This window comes from Temnothorax nylanderi, unplaced genomic scaffold (assembly GCF_030848795.1).
Source record: "Temnothorax nylanderi isolate EJ_2023f unplaced genomic scaffold, tnyl_v1.0 TNYL_tig0352_pilon, whole genome shotgun sequence".
Classification (NCBI taxonomy): Eukaryota; Metazoa; Arthropoda; class Insecta; order Hymenoptera; family Formicidae; genus Temnothorax; species Temnothorax nylanderi.
Window position 1 is genome coordinate 65,001 of NW_027249414.1, and position 21,967 is coordinate 86,967.

Sequence of the window (21,967 nt, forward strand, 5' to 3'; positions counted from 1 at the left end):
CACCAGGTAGTCTGGAGAAACGAATACATCGCAGAGTCAAATAAAAAGATGTGAACATATAGCAAAAGCAATGATCAGTACAAAGAGATCTATACGAGGAGATCCCGTCGACACGACGCACAACACAATAATGATTCGGTAACACAGGCAGGGACACGTCTTATGACAAACTTTGGCAGATATAAATTGAAAAACGTGTAGGTCAAACGTAGCAAATAATAAATAATATGAAGTGAACGATGATAAATACAAAAATATTTCGCTGGTCGGGAATGCCTTAGTCAAACATTGGTAAAAATAAATTTAAACGTATAGATCGCAACTTAATATTTAAACGCACCTTGATCCGCGTGTGACCCTTATAGCCTTTTCTAATCTATATTATGATATATAATATATATATATATATATATAAACGGGTTTCCAAAAAATCGGTAACGAAAAATTATCCATAAAAATTATCCATAAAAAAAGAATTCAGGTCGATATCTGAAAATTTGCAGTAATTAGAGCAATCACGTACATTTTTTTAAACAAAAATCGGAAACCCCTATATTATTAGCAATTTTTCTAATTCTATTACATTCTTTAGTTCTTTCTACCCCTATTTCATATATAATTCTTTAAAATTCGACACTTTATGACACTCCCCGGGAAATTCTACCCCTGTATCATATGTAATTCTTTGAGATTCGGTCAATTATTTCTCGAAAAATTAGAAAAACCGGTTTCCAGAAAATCGGTAACAAAAAACTATACACATAGTGGCACTCCCCGGAAAATTCTACCCCTATTTCATATACTTTTGGTAAAAATTCGGTCCACTAACGAATAAGTAGTTCGCGGACAGACAGACGGACGGACGGACGGACAAACAGTCGGGTTTTATATAATAGTATGACTAGATTTTTCGCCCGCGCTTCGCGCGGGCTCAAAATCTATTCCACTCTCCCCAAACTCACCCATTAATTAGGATCACCAATAGAACCCCATGAAACCCAATTTTCAACCCCATAGTAGCCATCCCCATAAAATTAGTAATCTTTTGGTACCAGTTTCATCAAAATCATCAACAAAAAATTAGAAAAGTTTGGCACCGGTTTCAAAAAAATCGATCCATTAATAAAAAATTATCTATTAATGAAAAATTAAACTTATCCTCCAAAAATTTTAAAAATTTTGGCACTGGTTTCAAGAAAATCGGTTAATTAATACTTATTATTTATCGAAATTTGAATAATTTCCAAACCGATTTCCAAAAAATCGTTAACGAAAAAGTATTCATAAAAATTATCCATAACAAAATTCAGCTTGATATCTCAAAATTTGCGGAAATTGGAGCAATTACGTACATTTCTTTTTAAACAGAAATCGGAAACCCTTTTACTATTATCAATTTTTCTAATTCTATTACATTCTTTAGTTCTCTCTACCCCTATCTATATATATAAGTACCTGATGTCTGTATGTCTGTCTGTCTGACCGCGAACTACTTGTTATTTCCCGAGAAATTCGAAAAATTTCGTAACCGGTTTCCAAAAAGATCAGTAACAAAAAATTATAAACTTTATCCCGGAAAATTATAAATAATCCCCGGGAAATTCTACCCCTACTTCATATACAATTCTTTGAGATTCGGTCAATTATTTCCTGAAAAATTGGAAAAATTTCGTAACCGGCTTCCAAAAAATCGGTACTGAAAAATGGTTCTGAATATTCCACGCTAGATTAAATTACACCATCCCCGAATCACTCAGCGGGTGGACGCTTTTATTCGCGGCGACGAAAAGTATTTGCTTCTTCTTTTTCCCTCTCCCCGCACTCCTCGGAAAATTCTACCCCTACTTCATATACAATTCTTTGAGATTTGGTCAATTATTTCCGGAAAAATCCAAAAAGATCGGTAACGAAAAATTATATACTTTATAACACTTCCCGGGAAATTATACCCCTACTTCATATACAATTCTTTGAGATTCGGTCAATTATTTCCGGAAAAATTTGAAAAATTTCTGAACCGGTTTCCAAAAAGATTGGTAACGAAAAATTATACACTTTATAGCACTCCCCGGAAAATTCTACCCCTGTTTCATATATAATTCTTTGAGATTCAGTCAATTATTTCCCGAAAAATTAGAAAAATTAGAAAAACCGGTTTCCAGAAAATCGGTAACGAAATAGTTATTTGTGTAACAAGTGCGGGAAGTTGAAAATTGGACACGAGTGCGGAGTGGACGCACGAGCCGAAGGCTTCGCCCCTCCCCCCGCCTATGATAAAAGCAACGTTTATTACAGGAGCAAATAGATGAGAAATATATTTAGTATCGGTTATGATTAATATATCCTGCAAAAGAAAGAAAGCTTTGTACGTTTTTTGTAAGGCATAAAAAGAAATTAGATTCATATATTTTTTTACATTTTAACATTTTTATATTTTTATATTTTTAACATTTTATATTTATATATTACAAGTAAAGAAAGTAAAATAAATTAATTTTTTTTTCAGTGGTTATTGTTATGTTTGAACAGTTTATCAGTATGATTGGATTATTTTTTGTTTTGGATGTAGTTAATATTCTATTGAGACTGTCTATATTTTGTTCATTTGTATGTATAATTGCGGTATTTGTATCTGTAGTGTTAATATTTATAGGTTTTGAGTTTTCTTTATTTTGCATGGGATTGTTGAATGTTGATGAATGTGAAGTTGAAGAGCTGGGATTAATTGATTGTGTAATTTGGTTGTATATATTTTTTTTGTTATTGATGGAGTCCTCAATGTATCCTTCAGCAACTGTATTGGATTTCCAGCCACCGTGTCGTTTTAATGTTGTTATGTCCGCTCCAGAGTCTGCTAGCAGCGTGGCAGAAGTGCGACGAAAGGTGTGGCCAGTATAAGAATGAGGATTTGCTAATTGTAGATATGATGCGATAATTGTTGGAATCTTTCCGAATTTGTTTATTCCAACTGGTTGTTTGGTGCACTTTCCATTTTGATAATTTAGAAAAAATCTTGAGGTTTGGACGTTTTTTGGTCTCTTTATATATTTTTTAGATATAGTGTAGAATTCATCGGTGATTATGAAAGATCTTGGTTTGTAAGTTTTTGTAGTTGGAATTTTAACAAGCAAGATAGTTTCTTTGTCTTTGATGTCATTAACTTTTATATTGGTGAGTTCCTCTCTTCTGCATGCACCACAAATTCCAAATATCATAGCTACCTGTAAATAATTTAGTATATATGTACACATTGTATAAAATTTTTTATTAATGTAAAAGTTTATGTTTGTATTTGATACATTACCTTTATAAGTAAATATTTTTGGTCATCAGCTTCGTTGAGAAATTTTGGAATTTGTTCTGATGTTAATACTTTTGATTTTTTTGGTGTATATCTTTGTGACTGTCTTTTCAGGAATGGAATGAGTCTATCATATTTATTAATATTAATATTTTGTTAATATTTAGAGTCGTTTTGAGCATTGAGTAAGTTGCTCATAAGGTGGATGGCTTATGTGTTTTTGATAATTCTGTGAGATATGTTAATATTGTGTTTTCCGAGAATGATTTCGTTTTTTTAGTAATTGTCCATTGTATAAACTTGTTATATGTATTTGTATATTTTTCTTTGGATTTTGAAGGTAAGAGATTTTCTATCGTGTTTTTTGCAATTTGTGCTATCTCTGGAGGTGTTAGTTGGTCGTCGCTATCGGTTTTTGGTATGATGTTTTTGTCACTCATTTTTGCTTCCTCATAGAGGAAGCTTTGTTTTCGTGAATTTCGTATATGAACCTTCGATTGCATTTAAGTTGGGTTTAAGTCAACCAAATTTAAAAAAATTATATATGAAATAGGGGTAGAAGAAACCAACGAAGAGATTGGTTTTTGAGTTTTTTCTGCCAATATGTTCAGATCGTTGTAAAACGTCGAAATATCGCCTAAAAAAAAATGTCTGTGTGTGTGTGTATGTGTAGATTTAATGTCCGTGGTTACTCTAACTTCCGCAAATATTGAGATATCGGGCTGTTTTTTTTTTAATCGATAGAGTATCATTCAAGGAAGGTTGGTATTGAATTTGGCGATAATCGGTAAAGGGGTTCTTTTTTAAAAAAATTTTGAATTTTTTTAGAAATGTCCGTGGTTGCTCTAATTTCCGCAAATATTGAGATATCGGGCTGTTTTTTTTTTTTAATCGATAGAGTATCATTCAAGGAAGGTTGGTATTGAATTTGGCGATGATCGGTAAAGGGGTTCTTTTTAAAAAAAATTTTGAATTTTTTTAGAAATGTCCGTGATTGCTCTAACTTCCGCAAATATTGAGATATCGGGCTGTTTTTTTTTTTTAATCGATAGAGTATCATTCAAGGAAGGTTGGTATTAAATTTGGCGATGATTGGTAAAGGGGTTCTTTTTAAAAAAAATTTTTACTTTTTTTATAAATGTCTGTGGTTGTTCTAACTTGCGCAAATATTGAGATATTGGGCTTAATTTTTTTTTAATTGATAGAGTATCGTTCAAGGAGGGTTGATATTGAATTTGGCGATGATCGATAAAGGGGTTCTTTTTTTAAAAAATTTTTTTTAATTTTTCTAAAAAAATTTTCAGGGGTTCTTTTTTAAAAAAATTTTAAATTTTTTTAGAAATGTCCGTGGTTGCTTTAACTTCCGCAAATATTGAGATATCGGGCTGTTTTTTGTTTTAATCGATAGAGTCTCGTTCAAGGAAGGTTGGTATTGAATTTGGTGATGATCGGTAAAGGGGTTCTTTTTCTCTTAATGTTTTTTTTTTTCGATAATACACATTTTTTATATAGAATTTTTAATCAATATATTTTACTTTGTCTTGAGTATTTTCTAACTTCGCTGTTTACTCACTTTCAGATTTTACTGCTGCTCAAATCAGAAGTTCGTCCTGAAATATTTATTTTAAAAAAATATATATATAAATATATGAAAGTCGTTATTATTTTTTTTTAACAAATATTGAAGAATATAATAAAATTAGAAATAGACTGATATAAAAAAATTTGCGGAAGTTAGAGCAACACAAACATTTCTACAAAAAGTACAAATATTCTTAAAAAAGAACAAGTATTATATAGATTATCATTAAAAGAAAGTTGATATTAAGCAGCAGAGAAATAAGCTACTGAGAAAAAAGCAGCGGAGAAATAAGCAGCGGAAAATAACGAGAAATAACGATTAAAAAAAGAAGAAAAAATTTTTCATATTTTTTAAATTTTTATTTCAATTATAAATTTAAATTTATAAAAACAGGGCCCGCTTTGAGTCCTCTCGCTCTCCAACCCCCTCTGGGTCCTCTCGTTCTCCAACCCCCTCTGCGTCCTCTGGCTCGACTTAAACCACCTCTGCGTCCTCTTCCTCCCCAAATTTCATCCTCATCTCCTCCTCGTCCTTCTCTTCCCCAAATTTCTGCCCAATCTGCCAAATCTCTTCCGCGTCCTCTTCCTCGTCCTATCCGTCCCCAAATTCCTCTATATACTCTTCCTCTCGCTCCCCAACCATCTCTGCGTACTCTTCTTCTCTCTTCCCAACCTCTTCTGCTTCCTAATATTGATAAAGTTCAGAAATGTTGATTTAGTATTTTCTAAAAAATTATTCACTTTTTTTTAAATAGAAAAAGAAACTCAAATAATTAAATGATCTTTTTAATTATTTAAGTTTTTTTTATTATTTTGACTGTACATGTTTATATATATATTTTACCGGAATCATCTGTATCTTCTTCCTTTTCTTTGTAGTTTTTCAATCTTTCTCGGTCTCTCTCTCTCCGTTTTCTTTCCAGAACTCTTCTTTCAAGATCTCTTCTCTCACGTTCTCTTTCTCGTGTTCTTTTTTCTCTTTCCTCTTCCGCCTCTATACTTCGTTCTCGATCTTCACTTTTCTCTTCCTCTTCCACACTTTCTCGCTCTCTCTCTCTCCGTTCTCTTTCACGATTTCTTCCTCGTCCTATCCGTCCCCAAATTCCTCTATATACTCTTCCTCTCGCTCCCCAACCACTTCTGCGTACTCTTCTTCTCTCTTCCCAACCTCCTTTGCTTCCTAATATTGATAAGGTTAAGAAATGTTGATTTAGTATTTTCTAAAAAATTATTCACTTTTTTAAAAATAGGAAGAGGAACTCAAATATTTAAGTTTTTTTATTATTTTGACTGTATATGTTTATACATATATTTTACCGGAATCATCTGTATCTTTTTCGTTTTCCTTGTAGTTTTCTAATCTTTTCTCTTCCTCTTCCACACTTTCTCGCTCTCTCTCTCTCCGTTCTCTTTCACGATTTCTTCCTCGTCCTATCCGTCCCCAAATTCCTCTATATACTCTTCCTCTCGCTCCCCAACCACCTCTGCGTACTCTTCTTCTCTCTTCCCAACCTCCTCTGCTTCCTAATATTGATAAGGTTAAGAAATGTTGATTTAGTATTTTCTAAAAAATTATTCACTTTTTTAAAAATAGGAAGAGGAACTCAAATAATTAAATGATCTTTTTAATTATTTAAGTTTTTTTATTATTTTGACTGTATATGTTTATACATATATTTTACCGGAATCATCTGTATCTTTTTCGTTTTCCTTGTAGTTTTCTAATCTTTCTCGGTTCCTCTCTCTTCGTTTTCTTTCCAGAATTCTTCTCTCTCGATCTCTTCTCTCACGTTCTCTTTCTCGTTTTCTTTTTTCTCTTTCTTCTTCCGCCTCTATACTTCGTTCTCGATCTTCACTTTTCTCTTCCTCTTCCACACTTTCTCGCTCTCTCTCTCTTCGTTCTCTTTTACGATCTTTTTGTTTCCTTTTTCGTTCTCTTTCCCTTATTAATTGGATAAAACTGTGAAATATTAAGTTTTGCTTATTGAAATATATTAACAAAAATTATTTGAAAATTAGAAAAATGTAAAAGAAAAAATGAGCTTTCGAAAAAATCGAAAAAGTGTGCTCCTAATATGAGATACTCTAGAAATTTGATAATAAAGTGCAAAATACATCAATTAAATACATCAAAATACATTTCTTTAAAGTTTTAGAAAGACAAATGTAATGGAAAAGCATATTTGCAACAATCGTAAACCTAATATTGTACCTAATCTTCCCCCTTCACCCCCTTTCCTCTTAAATCAAGGTCAGCACAGTCTTATAAATTTGTATAAATCTTCAAATTAATATAGTATTTTCCCTTCTTTTTTATTTTTTCTTAGTAACTTGTTGCGAATTCTTTTTTATTTTTTTTTACTTTACTGTGTATGTTCACAATGACTTTACTATGTACGTTTCAGTTATTTGGGAAGGTTATGTCTGAGTATCGCTGTGGTAATTCGCGGAGTGTTTCCGCGCGCCGCGAGATGTCGTTAAGAAGATGTGAGAAATAAAAGGATTCTAGTGGAAAAGACATACAGAATGATTAGGGAATAAGGAGAGTGTCGGAAATGAGTTGTGCGGGAATGAGATATTACCGCACTGTTTCGAGTGGAAAATTTCTCGTGTGTGGAATTGGCTATTTGTCGCACAAAAAACACGAGCGTAATGGGCCACTTTCCAGGCACGTGTGATATAAAACTATACACATCATGGCACTCCCCGGAAAATCTAACCCCATTTTCATATACTTTTGGTAAAAATTCGGTCCACTAACGAATGAGTAGTTCGCGGACAGACGGACAGACAGACAGACGGACAGACAGACAGACAAACAGTCGGATTTTATATAATAGTATGATATAATAGTATGATATATATATATATATATATACTTTTGGTAAAAATTCGGTCTACTAACGAATGAGTAGTTCGCGGACAGACGGACAGACAGACGGACAGACAGACAGACAGACAGACAGACAAACATACAGTCGGGTTTTATATTATAGTATATACTATCTTTTTTTGTAAATCCCTTTACCAATCATCGCCCAAATCAATCACCTTTACATTCTGTATCTGTAATTTTTAATCACTTTTATTTATATAAAAAATTAGGATATTAAAATGGTGGACTTCCACACCACCCTTGAGGTTCCACCTATTGGCGCCGTTAGGTTTTTTATAGTAGACCTTCGCCTTAAGCCCTGTTATACTACTTCTCATATTATGTTATATTCTCGCATAGCGCAGAATGCATTTTGATAGTTGTTATGTCCTCGTATGGAATGGGAAAGTTCCGAGGTGGAAGAAAAGAAACGTGTGGAAGTATCTAACGGACTATCAGTATATTTCGCCTGTGCTTCTCGGTATGCACTCTAATGACGAATCCCTTTCGGGGAAGGACCGTCTACCGCGTGTCGGTGTTCTCCCCGCCAGAGTCGTCTCGGGAGGAGGGGGCATGACTAGCCGAAATTCGGCACTTAGTCGTTACCGCGATCTATCCCGCTTGCGGCCTTAAACGCGCGCGTGCTTTGAACCGCGCTTACCTATATACATATATATCAGTTCTTCCCCCTGTAAATCTCGAACTCGACGAATCACAATATATATATATAGACATCTCCTTAGAAGGACGCAAGATAATTTCCGTATCTCTCCGGAGGTTTTCTGTTACGCTGAGGCCGACCTTCCAAATTCGCATTCGCTTGTCGCTCGCTAATAGAAACGGCTGTGCGTGAGGCGTTTGCTTCGGCAGTCTCTCCTTCCTCGGACTCCATCGTCTCCTTATCCTTGGAGTGATGGCTCGAGCTGTCAGAGTCGAAATTTATCGGTACCAGAGCGTTTTTGGAGCTCGCGGGATCGCTTATTTCCTCTATCGGACCATTGTGGTCAATCTCCCTGAATCGCAACTTATCACTAATTTGATTCCCTATCGTTTTCATTTGGTTTGTGTGACGTTTCCAAATCCTACCATCGTCTAATTTAATCTCGTAATGCACTTTTCCTAATTTTGTAATTACGCTTCCAACACGCCACTTAACATTTTTGTCTAAATATTCTCGTACGGCGACTCTTTCGCCCTCTCTAAAATTCCTTGTTACTGTGATGTTCTGTATTGTCTTTTTCTCTTCGTTTACTTCGGGAAACATCAGATCCAATCTGCTTCTTAATTTTCTACCGTACATGACTTCCGCCGGTGATTCGTTTAGCTCCGGGTGTGGAGTTAATCTATAGCGAAAAAGAAATTTTTGCAAGTTGGTTCTGATATCTCTGTCCGTACTATTTAGCTTACGCAGTGCTTGTTTCAGAGTCTGCACAAAACGTTCCGCTAAGCCGTTTGTAGCAGGGTGATACGGCGCTGTACGTCTGTGATTAATGCCATTACTATCTAAGAAGTTTTTAAACTCTGCGGCTATGAATGTCCGGCCATTGTCCGAAACTAACGTTCGCGGTAGGCCAAACGTCGCGAAAATTTCTCTACACTTATTTATTGTATTTTGCGCTGACATATCTTTCACTATGTGTACCTCCGGCCATTTGGTATACGCATCTACTAATACTAAAAATGTATGTCCCATAAAGGGACCCGCAAAGTCTACGTGCACACGGTAAAACGGTTGGGACGCTACTTCCCAGTGATGTTTTGTTGTGCAGTTCGGATTATTACTAAAAAGAATACATGCTTCACAACTTTTTGTTATTTCCTCGATATCCCTATCTATTCTTGGCCACCAACAAAAATTTCTACTTAATTGCTTCATTCTAATTGTGCCGAAATGGCCTGTATGTAATTCTTTCAATACCTTATTTCTTAAAGCTTCTGGAATGACTACTCTCTCTCTCTTAAAAATAATATCGTTTTGTAACGCAAATTCGCCGTCTTTGTAGCCTAACGGTACAAGGCTTTTACCTTTCTCTAATGCTTCTTTGATTTTTGCTAAATCTAAATCTTTACTCGTTTCCTCTCGGATATTCTTTGCTGTCACGGGCAATACTTCTACGTTTTCTATTTGAAAAATATCGATTGTGTCATACTTTCCGACCTTCGTTTCCTGTATGGGTAATCGTGAAAATCCGTCGGCATTTCCATGTTCCTCTGACTTGCGATATTTAATATCAAAGTTAAATGCTTGTAAGAATACCGCGTAGTGCTGCATACGCATAGCACTATATGCCGGAAGCCCTCTTTGCGGATTAAAAATTTGAGCTAACGGTTTATGATCCGTTAATAGGGTAAATCGATTCCCATACAGAAATTGATGGAACTTTTTAACACCAAATATAATGGCTAACGCTTCCTTGTCGATTTGCGCATATTTCTTTTGCGTTTCCGTTAATGTATTTGACGCGTACTGAATCACGCGCTCTGTACCATCGGGATACAGATGCGAAAGGATGGCTCCTACTCCGTACGGGCTAGCATCTACTGCGAGTATTAAAGGCAGCTTTGGATTAAACGGAACTAATATCTTTTCACTCCCGAATTCCCATTTAACCTTGTTAAATGCGCACTCGCATTCTTTAGATTATTTGAAAACGGTATTTTTCTTTAATAATTTATTCAAGGGGTATAGTATATTGCTTAAATTTTTGATAAAACGCCCATAGTAATTAACTAAACCGATAAATGCTCGTAGCTCGGTAACATTAGTTGGTCTGGGCATCTTTTGTACTGCTTCCATTTTCTTTGGTTCTTTTAATATCCCGTTTTTACTTAATATATATCCGCAATACGTAATTTGATCTTTAAGAAAACTACTTTTATCTACATTTATACGTATGTTATGTTCCGATAGTCGCTTCAATACTAGCTCTAATCTTTCCAAATGTTGCTTCATATTTTTTCCTGAAATTCTGATATCATCTAATAGTACGGCTACCCCCGGTATTCCGTGTAATATAGCTTCTATCGTTCTCTGCCAAATAGCAGGTGCAGATGCTACTCCGTACATTAATCTCTTACTCCGAAATAGTCCTTTATGTGTATTTAAAGTGAGTATTTCTCTATCCGCTTCCGCGACGGCTAATTGTAAATACGCTTGTTTTAAATCTATCTTAGAAAAAATAGTGTCTTCCGCCATTGACACAAATAATTCATCCGTCGTGGGCAGGGGATGGTCATACACTACTAAAGCCGGATTCACGGTAACACTAAAATCCCCGCAAATTCGAATCGAACCATCTTTCTTTAGCACGGGCACGATGGGCGTGGCCCATCTAGACGATTCTACTTTTTCTAATATCCCGGCTTCTACCATGCGATCTAATTCTTTTTCTACTTTTTCCAGAATTTTAAACGGCACCGCCCGATTTTTCATAAATACCGGTCTTGCGTCCGGCTTCAACTTTAAATGTGCTTCAAAGTTCTTAATGTGTGCAAAATCTTCACTTAATACATTCTTATACTTTTTCAACAGTTCCTCTAGCTTTTTGTTGCTACATGTGTCTAACATTTTGACATCTTCCACTTCTACTAAACTATTTTTAACTTTCGATAATATTTCCAATTGATTAATCCATTCCCGGCCCAGCAACGGATCTCGGTCATATTTTACCACATACATATTCAACGTTTTAGTTTGATCTACATCTTTTACTTTTACTATAACGAAACCGCACGGCACGGAATTTTGTTTGCAATATGAACGCAATTTTAAATTCGTTTTATACAACGGTAACTTTGAAAACGTATTTTTCACCCATTTCTCGCTTACCAGGGTAACCGCTGAGCCGCAATCTACATCAAATACAACGTCTCGGTTTTCGATTTGGAGGGTTACCGTAAATTTCGCTCTGTGCTCGAGGTGCTCTCGATCCATCACGCTGCAAACTTCCTCGAGCATATGTGCCTGGCCTTTCTTTTTGCAGACCTTCTGTAAATGTCCGAAACCTCCGCATTCTCTGCATTTTACCGTCCGAGGAAGGGTACAACTGGTTGCAAAATGAGCCTGTCCGCACCTAAAGCAGATTACATCATTATTTTTATCACGCTTATTACAATGGTTACTCGTATTATATTTAAGGGGGTAGTCCTCTAAATATGGCTGTAAAATTGGTGTTTTTCGGAATTTTTTTTTAATACTAAAATAAAAGGGAATGACAAATTTGAGTGTATCCATTTATTAATCATATAAATAGCTTTCGGGCATAATTTTTTTTTACTCCATCGGCCGCTTCCCGTGACCGCTGCACGAGGTGAAAGCACCCCTTGTCCTGGAAACGCCCATTTTCGGTGGCCGGCCTGGGGGTCTTCCGATTGGTCCTGCAACAAAATAAATGTTTTTAAGTTATTGTCAAATGCTAAATCCAGTCCCCTACGTAGGAGAATTGAAAAAAAAAAAACAAAATAAAAAATGATGACGTGTTAAAAAAACGTTTAAAAAAAAACGTTATTTTTCAGCCTAAAATCGGCACAGAAACGTGCACCGAGCACAAATTTTTCAAGGGATCCAAAAACGGCTACGTAGGGGACTAGATAATTCAATTGAGAATGCAAAACGCAAAGTCCGATCAAAATCGTACGTGTCGATAAAACGTTATGCCGGCCACTGATTTCAAAAACACCGTTTCGAGAAAAACGCGTTTGAAGTTTCGGATTACATTTTTTGCAGTTTAGTTCAACATACCTCTAGTCCATACATGCCTGGCCCATACAGCATCCCTTCGAGGTTGACGTGGAGGGCTTCGTCCATCTTTTTCTTTTTAAAAAATTATTTAGAGGACTACCCCCTTAAACTTGGAACGGTTGCTTTGTTGTGGCTCCCTTTTTGCTCCATGTTGACTTCCTTTGACTCCGTTTCGTTCTTCTTGTCCCTTTGTCTTCTTCTGTTTTGGTTTCGCTCCTATGAAATCAACAGCTGCTTCCGTTGGGCTTTCCTCCTTCAATTTGCTGGCTCCTTTCTCCGCCAATTCCATGCCGCACGCAATTTTTAGCGCGGATTCCTTGGTAAGGTTGACCGTCTCTAACAGCCTTGCCTGGATTCTCTGGTTTTTTAAGCCAAAGACAAATTGGTTTCTCAACTCCGTTTGCAGATACGCTCCAAATTTACAATGCAAGGACAGTTTTTGCAGAGCCGCCATGTATTCTTGCGCGCTCTCCTGTGGCCCTTGCATTCTCTTTCTGTATATGTATATCTCTGCAATTTCCAACGGCTCCGGCTCGTAGAACTCTTTCAGTTTCTCTACTAACGTACCGCACAAAATTCCGAAGGCTTCCACTCCTACGAAATGTAACAGGTACGCCACTCTGTCCGCCTCCTCTCGAATTTGGAAAACTCGGAAGGTGCCTTCTAGCCGTTGTAGCCATCTTCCCAGTGGCTGTCGCCCCGGGTCGAAAACGTCGACTTGCAACGGATTTGCCATCACCACTGTCTGTCCTGGAATCGCTCCTGACACTGGACTTGGTATATTTGCCCCTGTGGTCGGCATTTTTTTATTATTCCTCTTTATCCTCGTCGCCAGCTGTTATGTCCTCGTATGGAATGGGAGAGGTCCGAGGTGGAAGAAAAGAAACGTGTGGAAGTATCTAACGGACTATCAGTATATTTCGCCTGTGCTTCTCGGTATACACTCTAATGACGAATCCCTTTCGGGGAAGGACCGTCTACCGCGTGTCGGTGTTCTCCCCGCCAGAGTCGTCTTGGGAGGAGGGGGCATGACTAGCCGAAATTCGGCACTTAGTCGTTACCGCGATCTATCCCGCTTGCGGCCTTAAACGCGCGCGTGCTTTGAACCGCGCTTACCTATATACATATATATCAATAGTAATCACTGCGCACTGCCCAGAATGCATTTTGGCTGCAATTACTGCGCCAATCGCAGAATGCATTTCTGTTCCTCTTTATTTTACTCTCATTTATTTTTAGGATAATATGTATTTTTCTTTTTTCCGTCTGAATGATAAAGTAATCACTGCGCACTGCGCAGAATGCATTTTGTCTGCAATTACTGCGCCAATCGCAGAAAGGATTTCGTTATTAATTTCGAATGTGTCCTCATTCTTAGGACAAAGGATCGTTCGATTATGGTTGTCTTTGACTTGTTCCATGTTGATTCTTTCACCAAAAATCTCAGTTATAAGAGATTCTTTTGATATAAAGTCCTGGGGAATTTTAATTGTTTCATCCGTATTAGACAATTTACCCTTTCCGAGTTCCAACAGCCAAGTTGTAAATTCTCTTTCATCTACAGTTCTCATATTTTGCTGGAGTTTAACTTGATTTACATTCCTCCATATAGGATTATATTTAACAGTAGACTCAATTATCGCTGCTTTTTGTGCATGTGGCACTATTGGTAGATTTTGTCTAAAATCTCCTGCAAATAAAATAACTTTTCCTCCAAATGGTTGTGACTTCTTCATCAAATCCCTGAGGAGTTTATCCACTGCTGTTAAGGCATGTCCGACAGTCATTGTTCGCACAAGTTTTAGCCAAACCTGATCTCGTTGAATGCTAAGAATAATTGACAACACATAGCCGAATAAGTCTTTAACTTTCAGTTTGAAAAGTAAGCAATATAGAACAATTCAGAAAAGTACATGACATAAAACAGATAAGTATGCAGTTTAGAATATCAATATACAAGACAATATCTTATTTATAAGATTAAACAATGTTAGAAACAAGGAAAGGTCATTATCTTGGAATAATATATGAAATCAATATTCGAAAGCATCTTCACAATTAAGAATGTTAGCTATTTCTTTTAATATTCATGATCGAATCTTATTTGTAATCCTTATATTCAATATAGGAAGAAAAAGGTATTGTTCAATAATAAAGTTTTATGATAATAGACTGATATCTTAAGTTTGTAAAATATTTAACTAAATAGTCATTTAACTGAACTTCATTTCAAAGGACGTGTAAATTAATCGAATTGCATTAGTGTATTCCGAATTCATTGGATGAATAAATTTTATAAGTAATCGGTAATAATAATTAGTATTTATGAGGAAAGAACCCGGAAAAATTAGATAATGACCTTGAATTATATAGAAATATTCTTAAACTAAGACACATTTATGCATTAGTAAGTTATCTCTGATCACAGTTCCGAATAATACCAAAAATACATTATAAAACATCTGAATGAATGATTGCAAAATATTATTTAATAAATTAGTAGTAGATATAAAAGGAAAGAGAACGATCTTTTACTATGACTTTAACATGGTAAATCAAAGTTTTAATATTACTAATATTACGACGTACGATAGTATATTGAGATGAAGAAGGAAGTAGCAAATAATATAAAATCGTAAACTGATTATTTAATCGGAACTTCAAATATGTAAGTTATCGTGAAAACTCTATCCAGAGATAATTTACGAGACATTATATATATATATTTATAACTCAATGTAGATTACGCCGGGTCGATCTCATGAAATGACGGTCGAAGGAGCAATATTACGTATCCTCACAATGTATAAATAGTTCCGGAATCATCCTGACGTATTGTAGAAAGGACAGAAAAACATACCTGGAAAATGCAAGATTGTATCCTGGAAACAAAAGAGAGCAGATCCCATCGATCTGTTAACGTTTTTAAACGTTCTCAATTGAAATATCAACTCGGCGATCGTTGTAAGCGATCCCGTTAATTAGGCTTGTAGAGCCACAGTAGTATACCGCGTGATTCATACATTTCCGACATGTCCATACTATTGAATCTTTGCCTAAACCTGAATATGAAAAGGCCAAAGATGAGGATTATTCTCTTATAGCAGGACGAATACGTTCTCAGCCGGAAATGCCCCAAGCTCTACGCACCTGAATATGTAAAAGAAGGATCGATATGTGGAAGAAGTTCCGAAGAATTGCTATGAAAGGGAAGATCCGTAGGATCGTTCCCTTGTCGCGCAGGAAGGGTCGGAGTTCCGCCTGATCCGCTACTAGGTATCCTTCAGCGGCACCGATTCGTCCTAACGCTATGCGGTAACCTCACTGTTCCTCACAGGAAAGTCGATTAGATCTCAGCAAAAAAAAGGAACGTCCGAAGGACCGAGCACTCGCACTTAGCACACGCACCAGACAGATAAAGTCTGTTGAATCAATGATTTCGCTGCCATAGCAACTCGTGAAGGAAACCGAAGAAGATCGAGACTCGCGCGATCGTACCAATCTCATGAAAACTTCGTATGCATTACATTCGACTTTTCGATATACATTTTGAATACTCGACTCTCTTTCAGTATTTTTTAAACAGTCATGCTCACCTCATCCCATATGATGAGTTTGGCAGAGATCAGTTCTCGTGCAGCTTTCGAGTTTTCTCTGATATTAAATTTAGCACCATCATCAATTGGAATGGAAAGTTTGAACAGGGAGTGATATGCTCTTTTTCCCTTTAGAAGTGTGGCAGCAATGCCAGTTGATGCACATGGTAGAACTTCCTCGTTTCTTACTCGGATAACACTCAGAAATGTGTTAAACAGATAGGTTTTACCACTACCTGCAAACCCATCTATACAAAATAGCCGCTGTGGTTCATTCTCATTGTCAATTGCTCGCATGACCAAATCGTACACGTGCTTTTGCTCAGCATTTAGTGTCGATAACAAATAGTCACCGCGTCTCCTTTCCTCATCCACATTATACTCTCTTACGTAAATAATCACTGGATTTGGATTTGGCAATTGGAAATTCTCACAACTGCTTCCATTATTCCTCAGAATTTCTTGTATATAATTCAAAGCCATATTTTCAGAATTGACAACATTGCCGTGTACAAAGTCCTCAATCATGGATTCTTTGTATCTATCCCAAAGAGTTGGTACATTTGTTGGATTTTCAAAGATACAAATGTAGGAAAATAGCTCTCGAAGCTGTGCAGGCATATGGGTTCCTGTCGCTTCCTCTATTGTTTTGGCCCACAGATCATCTGCTTCTACCAAATTCTTTGCAATTGCCGCATCCTTGAACGTCTTATAAAGTAGGGAAGACCGGGGCTAAACCGTCAGTTTTTTTTTCGGTGCCGATTTTTAACAACAAAATAAATAATTTTAGTTAAATGTGGTATACCACTGTAAAGAGTGAACCTTTAGCTACAAAATTTATATAGGAAATTTTTATCTACGTCGCTTTGTTTAACCGGTATAGAGCAAAAACGACAACGGTGGAAAAATTGAAATTTCAAAAATGCCGGGGTTTAACCGTCACCCCCCCCCCCCCCGGGGTTTATCCGTCACACTGCATTTTTAATACATATACATACATCTAATCCTGAAAAATGATAGGATACATTTTAATAATTGTTTTTTAAGAGAAAAATATAAAAATTTATTAAAAAATAATTGTTTTACCTATTCCATAAAACAATTTAGGCACGTGAATACAGATCCTGACAAGCGCACGCATGTGTTGTGTGCCCTACGCTCACACGCAATGCACTGTTTCCCATATGCTCTGTTTATTGTCAACTTCTTGAGCACACGCAGCACGTATTATCCAAGTCTTCGTCAGAATCCGACCGCTGCTGCTTCCTTGACTTCGATTTACGCCCACTGCTCGTCGAAGGCTGCGGTTCTGTTTGTGCGGCATTTTTTTATTTTATTTTTTCTCACCGCAAGAACTGCCTTCTTGAGTTGCTCCTTGTCGACGGGAATTGACGGCGTCCTCGCGCCGATTCCTCGACGCGCCGACGACGACACGTCGCGTCAGGACCCAGGGATTATGTGATTTACGTCGCCTTGTACGGAGCAACGACGACGACAACGACGGCCACGACCACCACCACCATGACGACGACGACGACGACGACGACGACGATGACCACCACCGACACCACCACCACTACAACGGCGCGGCAGCGACAATGACGCCGAGACGATACGGCGAACGCTGGACGATGCGGTCGCACGCGCGACTGTCACTGAAACAACGACCAACAACGACAATCTACCGCGGCCGGGACGATCTACCGCGAGCGCGGCATGTTAACTCTCGCGCGGAAGTCGCGGGATCTCAGAGCCGTGCCGTGTCTCGCCGTACCTCGCCGACGTGCCGTGAGCGCGAGCGATCTCGAAAACAACGGTCCGCCATCTTTTCGGTCGGCCAAAACACCCGTTTTGCGACGATACGTGCGTACCATTTCCCTCCTATACAAACTGACGCACGTGCAAGGGAAGACAGAATCACGCTCGAGGGAAACCTAACCTGAAATCGCCGTGAGCTGAAGTCGTGCGCCCGGCGCGCCACAGTGACGAGACTGCCGGACCAGCCCCGGGTGCTTACTGACGGATTAGCCCCAAACACAAGTTTCAGGTTTGATCGCCCACGAAATATTAGACATCAACGATAATGAAAAAACTACACTGGATTCGTGTTCAGCATGCATTACTCTTTATAATCACGTACCTCGAGATTTGGAGAGCAAATATTATTGCAGATATTACAAAATTTCCACGCGCAGAAAATTTCACTTTCACCTTCCGAAAACACGTTTGCTCTCGTAAAAATCGTAACACGGCAGGTAACCTGCCGAAACTCCGTTGGTCACATGGGTACCATAAGCAGCGTTTACAATGTTAATAGCGAGTTCGCACAATATACAGGTTCCGAGATATTTGATTTGACGGTTCAACCTTTTTGGCGTGGCTTCCACTTAGTTTTTTTCTTTTCATAAACGTTCTGAGAAGGAATATCTGTGTAAAGAAAATGCACCGCATTTTCGTCTGATTGATTCAATTTGAACTATGCAGTGAGTGTAGTATCTCGGGTGAGCTCTCTTTGAGCAACTTGCTCTTCATTTCCCGCTCTGAAATAAACCATTTGACGATTAGGCAAATGGACTGTTAGTCTTATTACTGTATGAGACTTCATGAATAGATCGTATCCATTCAGTCTCCACATTGCTTCTGGAGCACTAACATATCTTGCATCCAGGAATGAGTTAACTTCATCTACTATAATAAGCCTTGTGCCATCTAGTGTTTGCACTTCAATTGCGGCACAGTCAAATCCGTTGTGAATGTACTTATATAAGTATTTTACGCTCTTCACTGATGACATATTTCTAAATTGATGTGCCGATCATATTTCATGATTAAATATGGCGAATATGGCACCACCCATCGATTGTCAATTTCTTTGCCTCTGACAATGTATTTTTTCCCAGTATTCCTTCGTTGATACATGGGATATCCATTCACATTAGCATTTATTTCGTCTCGAAACTCTTTTGGAAAGCCTTTTGAGCATTTTCCATCGTCACCAGTGCAAGGATATCTCTGAGATTGGTTGCCACTAGGACCATGAATCATGTGCTTCAGAACTTTTGCATTAAGTTCTGGATATCTTTCTTCGTCAGGAATTTCAGCTCATACCATCATGTCAATGACTTCTTGAAGTCGAGGCTTATCTTCATCACTCAACATTGCAAGTAAATGCAAATGTGGAAGTCCTCTTTTTTTGAACTCAATCACGCCTGCATAGGCTATGATATTTCCAAAAATCCCATTTTGGATTAGATCCTTCATAATCTCTTTGACATCCAAGCTAAATGTTTTAGCGACCAAATTACGTCGATACTCTAATGAGCATCCATCAAGGTTTTCCTTAATTTCAGGGCATTGAGGATTGCAAATCATCGTAAAAAAAATGTCTGGTTTACCAAACTTTCTGACCAAAGCATCTTGGTACTTTTCTTGCATATTCCTTGGACTGTCCATAAATGAGGATGGTAATATTACAGGTATACCAGCTATAATTCCTTCGTTTTGTGCTCGATTATAAAGATGATCCATTAACCCTGAATAAAGTTCAGGTCTTAATTGGGGCTGATTCAATTTAATGTAATTAAACCTATTAGCTTCAGTTTTCATATAGGCATCAAGTATAAATTGACATCTCAATTTGCCTGCTCTTTGAAATTGGCTAAATTCTGCTCTTGGTGCCAGCAAGTGAGCATAATAGTCCATTTGCGTTACTTTGAATCCTGGATATTGAGGATTATGAGATTTCAATTCTGTTTAAAAGTAAAGCAGAATAAGGACAGAGATTGTGTATTCGTCGATATTAGATTCAAATATAGTGCGAAAAGCAAACGAGTATAGATGGCGACCATGCTAGCGAGCGCTGCCAGTTCACATGTGATGCGTCGCTGCGCGCGTGGCGCGGACCGAGTGGCAGCCCGGGTAGCGCGAACGGTAGAGTGTATCAATGCGCATGCGAGAGCGGGCGTGTCCGTTCGTGCAGCGCAGCGAGCGATCATTCTCGATTCGGACGTCCTCCACGACGGATCGTGTGTTGAGTTAGCTATTGCGTCATAAAGAGTTACCGTTTCATTTGGTCAATTGCGTATAATTACGACTTAGATGATTAAAGCATCAATATCTGCACGACGAGGACGACACGCTTATGAAAGGCCGTATTACATTCAATATCGAGAATCCACCATTCTACTGAACGAGGAACAGAAAGAGAGAGAGACGGTAAACGACGACGCAGATTCTACTGGAAAGTTCTGGAAAGCTCTGGCGAGATTGGTAACACGACCAATATTTTCACTCGAGAGAAGGCCCTTTCGATCTTGATCGAGGCCGTAAATCATGAGACTGTATGCACTGTCGTCGACAGTAATCAGGTAACGAGTCAATTTCTTTTGCTTTAACCGATGATCGTTTATGAGAATGCGTTAGATGACGATCTAACACTGAGACGACCGCATGGTCTTGTCACGTTGCCGATCATTGGTTCCAGATAAACCGAGAGCGAGAGAATCATTCATCTCTCACAAAGACGATAAGATAAATCTGCTGGATTAATTAGACTTTATTGAGAATACTGAGCTCAGTAATTATAATTCTAAACTATTTCTTTGGTAAAATGACGATCGTCGATAAAGTTTCTTCAATATTCTATTTGATTCATTAAATGTAACGATAATACTTTTCATTAACAACGTTATGTTAATCCTTACATACTTGAGTGTGATCAAATCAATCTTTCTTTGTGTAAACAAGCGTTTCATTAATTGTTTAACACGATTCAAGGACAAATCTGTCTTTTGCGTTTCTTTAACATTATCACGAGCGTTTTCTTTATAACGAAGATAAGAGATAAGTTCATATACAGTCGTGCGAGCGTTTCATTAGCGATTACTTTAAGGTATGATTTAGATATAATGAGATTGAGCGATATTTGCTTTCTTTAAGAACGGACTTAACGTGTCACTGTTAATGAACACTGCTATACATTGCATATATTCTATTGTTCATTGAGATTGAGAAATAATAGTTATCATATTATTATCTCTTGTATTACTGGTTGACTTGAGAAATTGAGTAGTGTTGTTTTCTAAAAGATTATATATCAGAGACCAATTGAGTTGGCATATTAAGTCTATTCGTCTTATTTCTTATATTATTTCTAGGTTCTTAACAGATATTGTGTATACATGTTTTATACATGTTTGATAATTAAGATCCTTTTCTGGATAAAAGTAAAACGATTAGCTTCCTGAAAATCTGAAAGACATCAAAATCAGATAATTCGAGATACGTATCATCTTCAACTCAGTGTTGTAAACAACACGAAAATCATTCTCTTGAAATAAGTGTTACTAAAAGACAGATAGGGTAGACCGGGGCACGTTGTCACACGGGGCACGTTGTCACATCGGCTTTATTTAAAAAACTAATAACCAGAGGGCAGCACCCGTCATTCCCAAAACGTGTTAGTGTATGCCCATCTTTGGTGTGTTTACAGTGTTGAGATTGCTCCAGCCGTGTTGACGTAAAATCAACTTGAAAGTTTTTTGCGACCGTAAGTAAAATTTTATTGTCTAATATTCAACGTACTGGATATGAAGCTTATGTTTTTTCAGAATAGACCTTTATATTATCTTAAAGTATGTACTTTTACCTACCGCGTGCAATACCTAACCTTATGAATATCTCAAACGTGTCGGCCATGAGGCTGTTTGGAGTAAAAAAATGCCCTCGGGGCACGTTGTCACGAATTTTAATGTCATAGGTGCAATTGGGATATGGTGCGCTCCTACAAACGGAAAACTGCGAGAGCCGCAGTAGTCGATCTAGAAGTAATTCGTCTTGCTGTTAACGATCAATAAGTTGCGCATTCGAGTGGA

At 37.5% G+C, this 21,967-nt stretch overlaps 1 protein-coding gene and 1 long non-coding RNA gene across 2 annotated transcripts in view; one reads left to right on the forward strand and one right to left on the reverse strand.

The window, feature by feature from the left end:
• Positions 1–21,967, forward strand: part of LOC139781654 (uncharacterized) — a 120,333-nt gene that overhangs the window by 17,542 nt on the left and 80,824 nt on the right. The gene's annotated exons all lie outside the window — the stretch shown is intronic.
• LOC139781659 (uncharacterized) lies at positions 11,977–12,596 on the reverse strand. Its single transcript, XR_011720615.1, has 2 exons — positions 12,499–12,596; positions 11,977–12,134 (listed from the first exon to the last, which is right to left on the reverse strand). It is a non-coding gene; the product is annotated as an uncharacterized lncRNA (long non-coding RNA).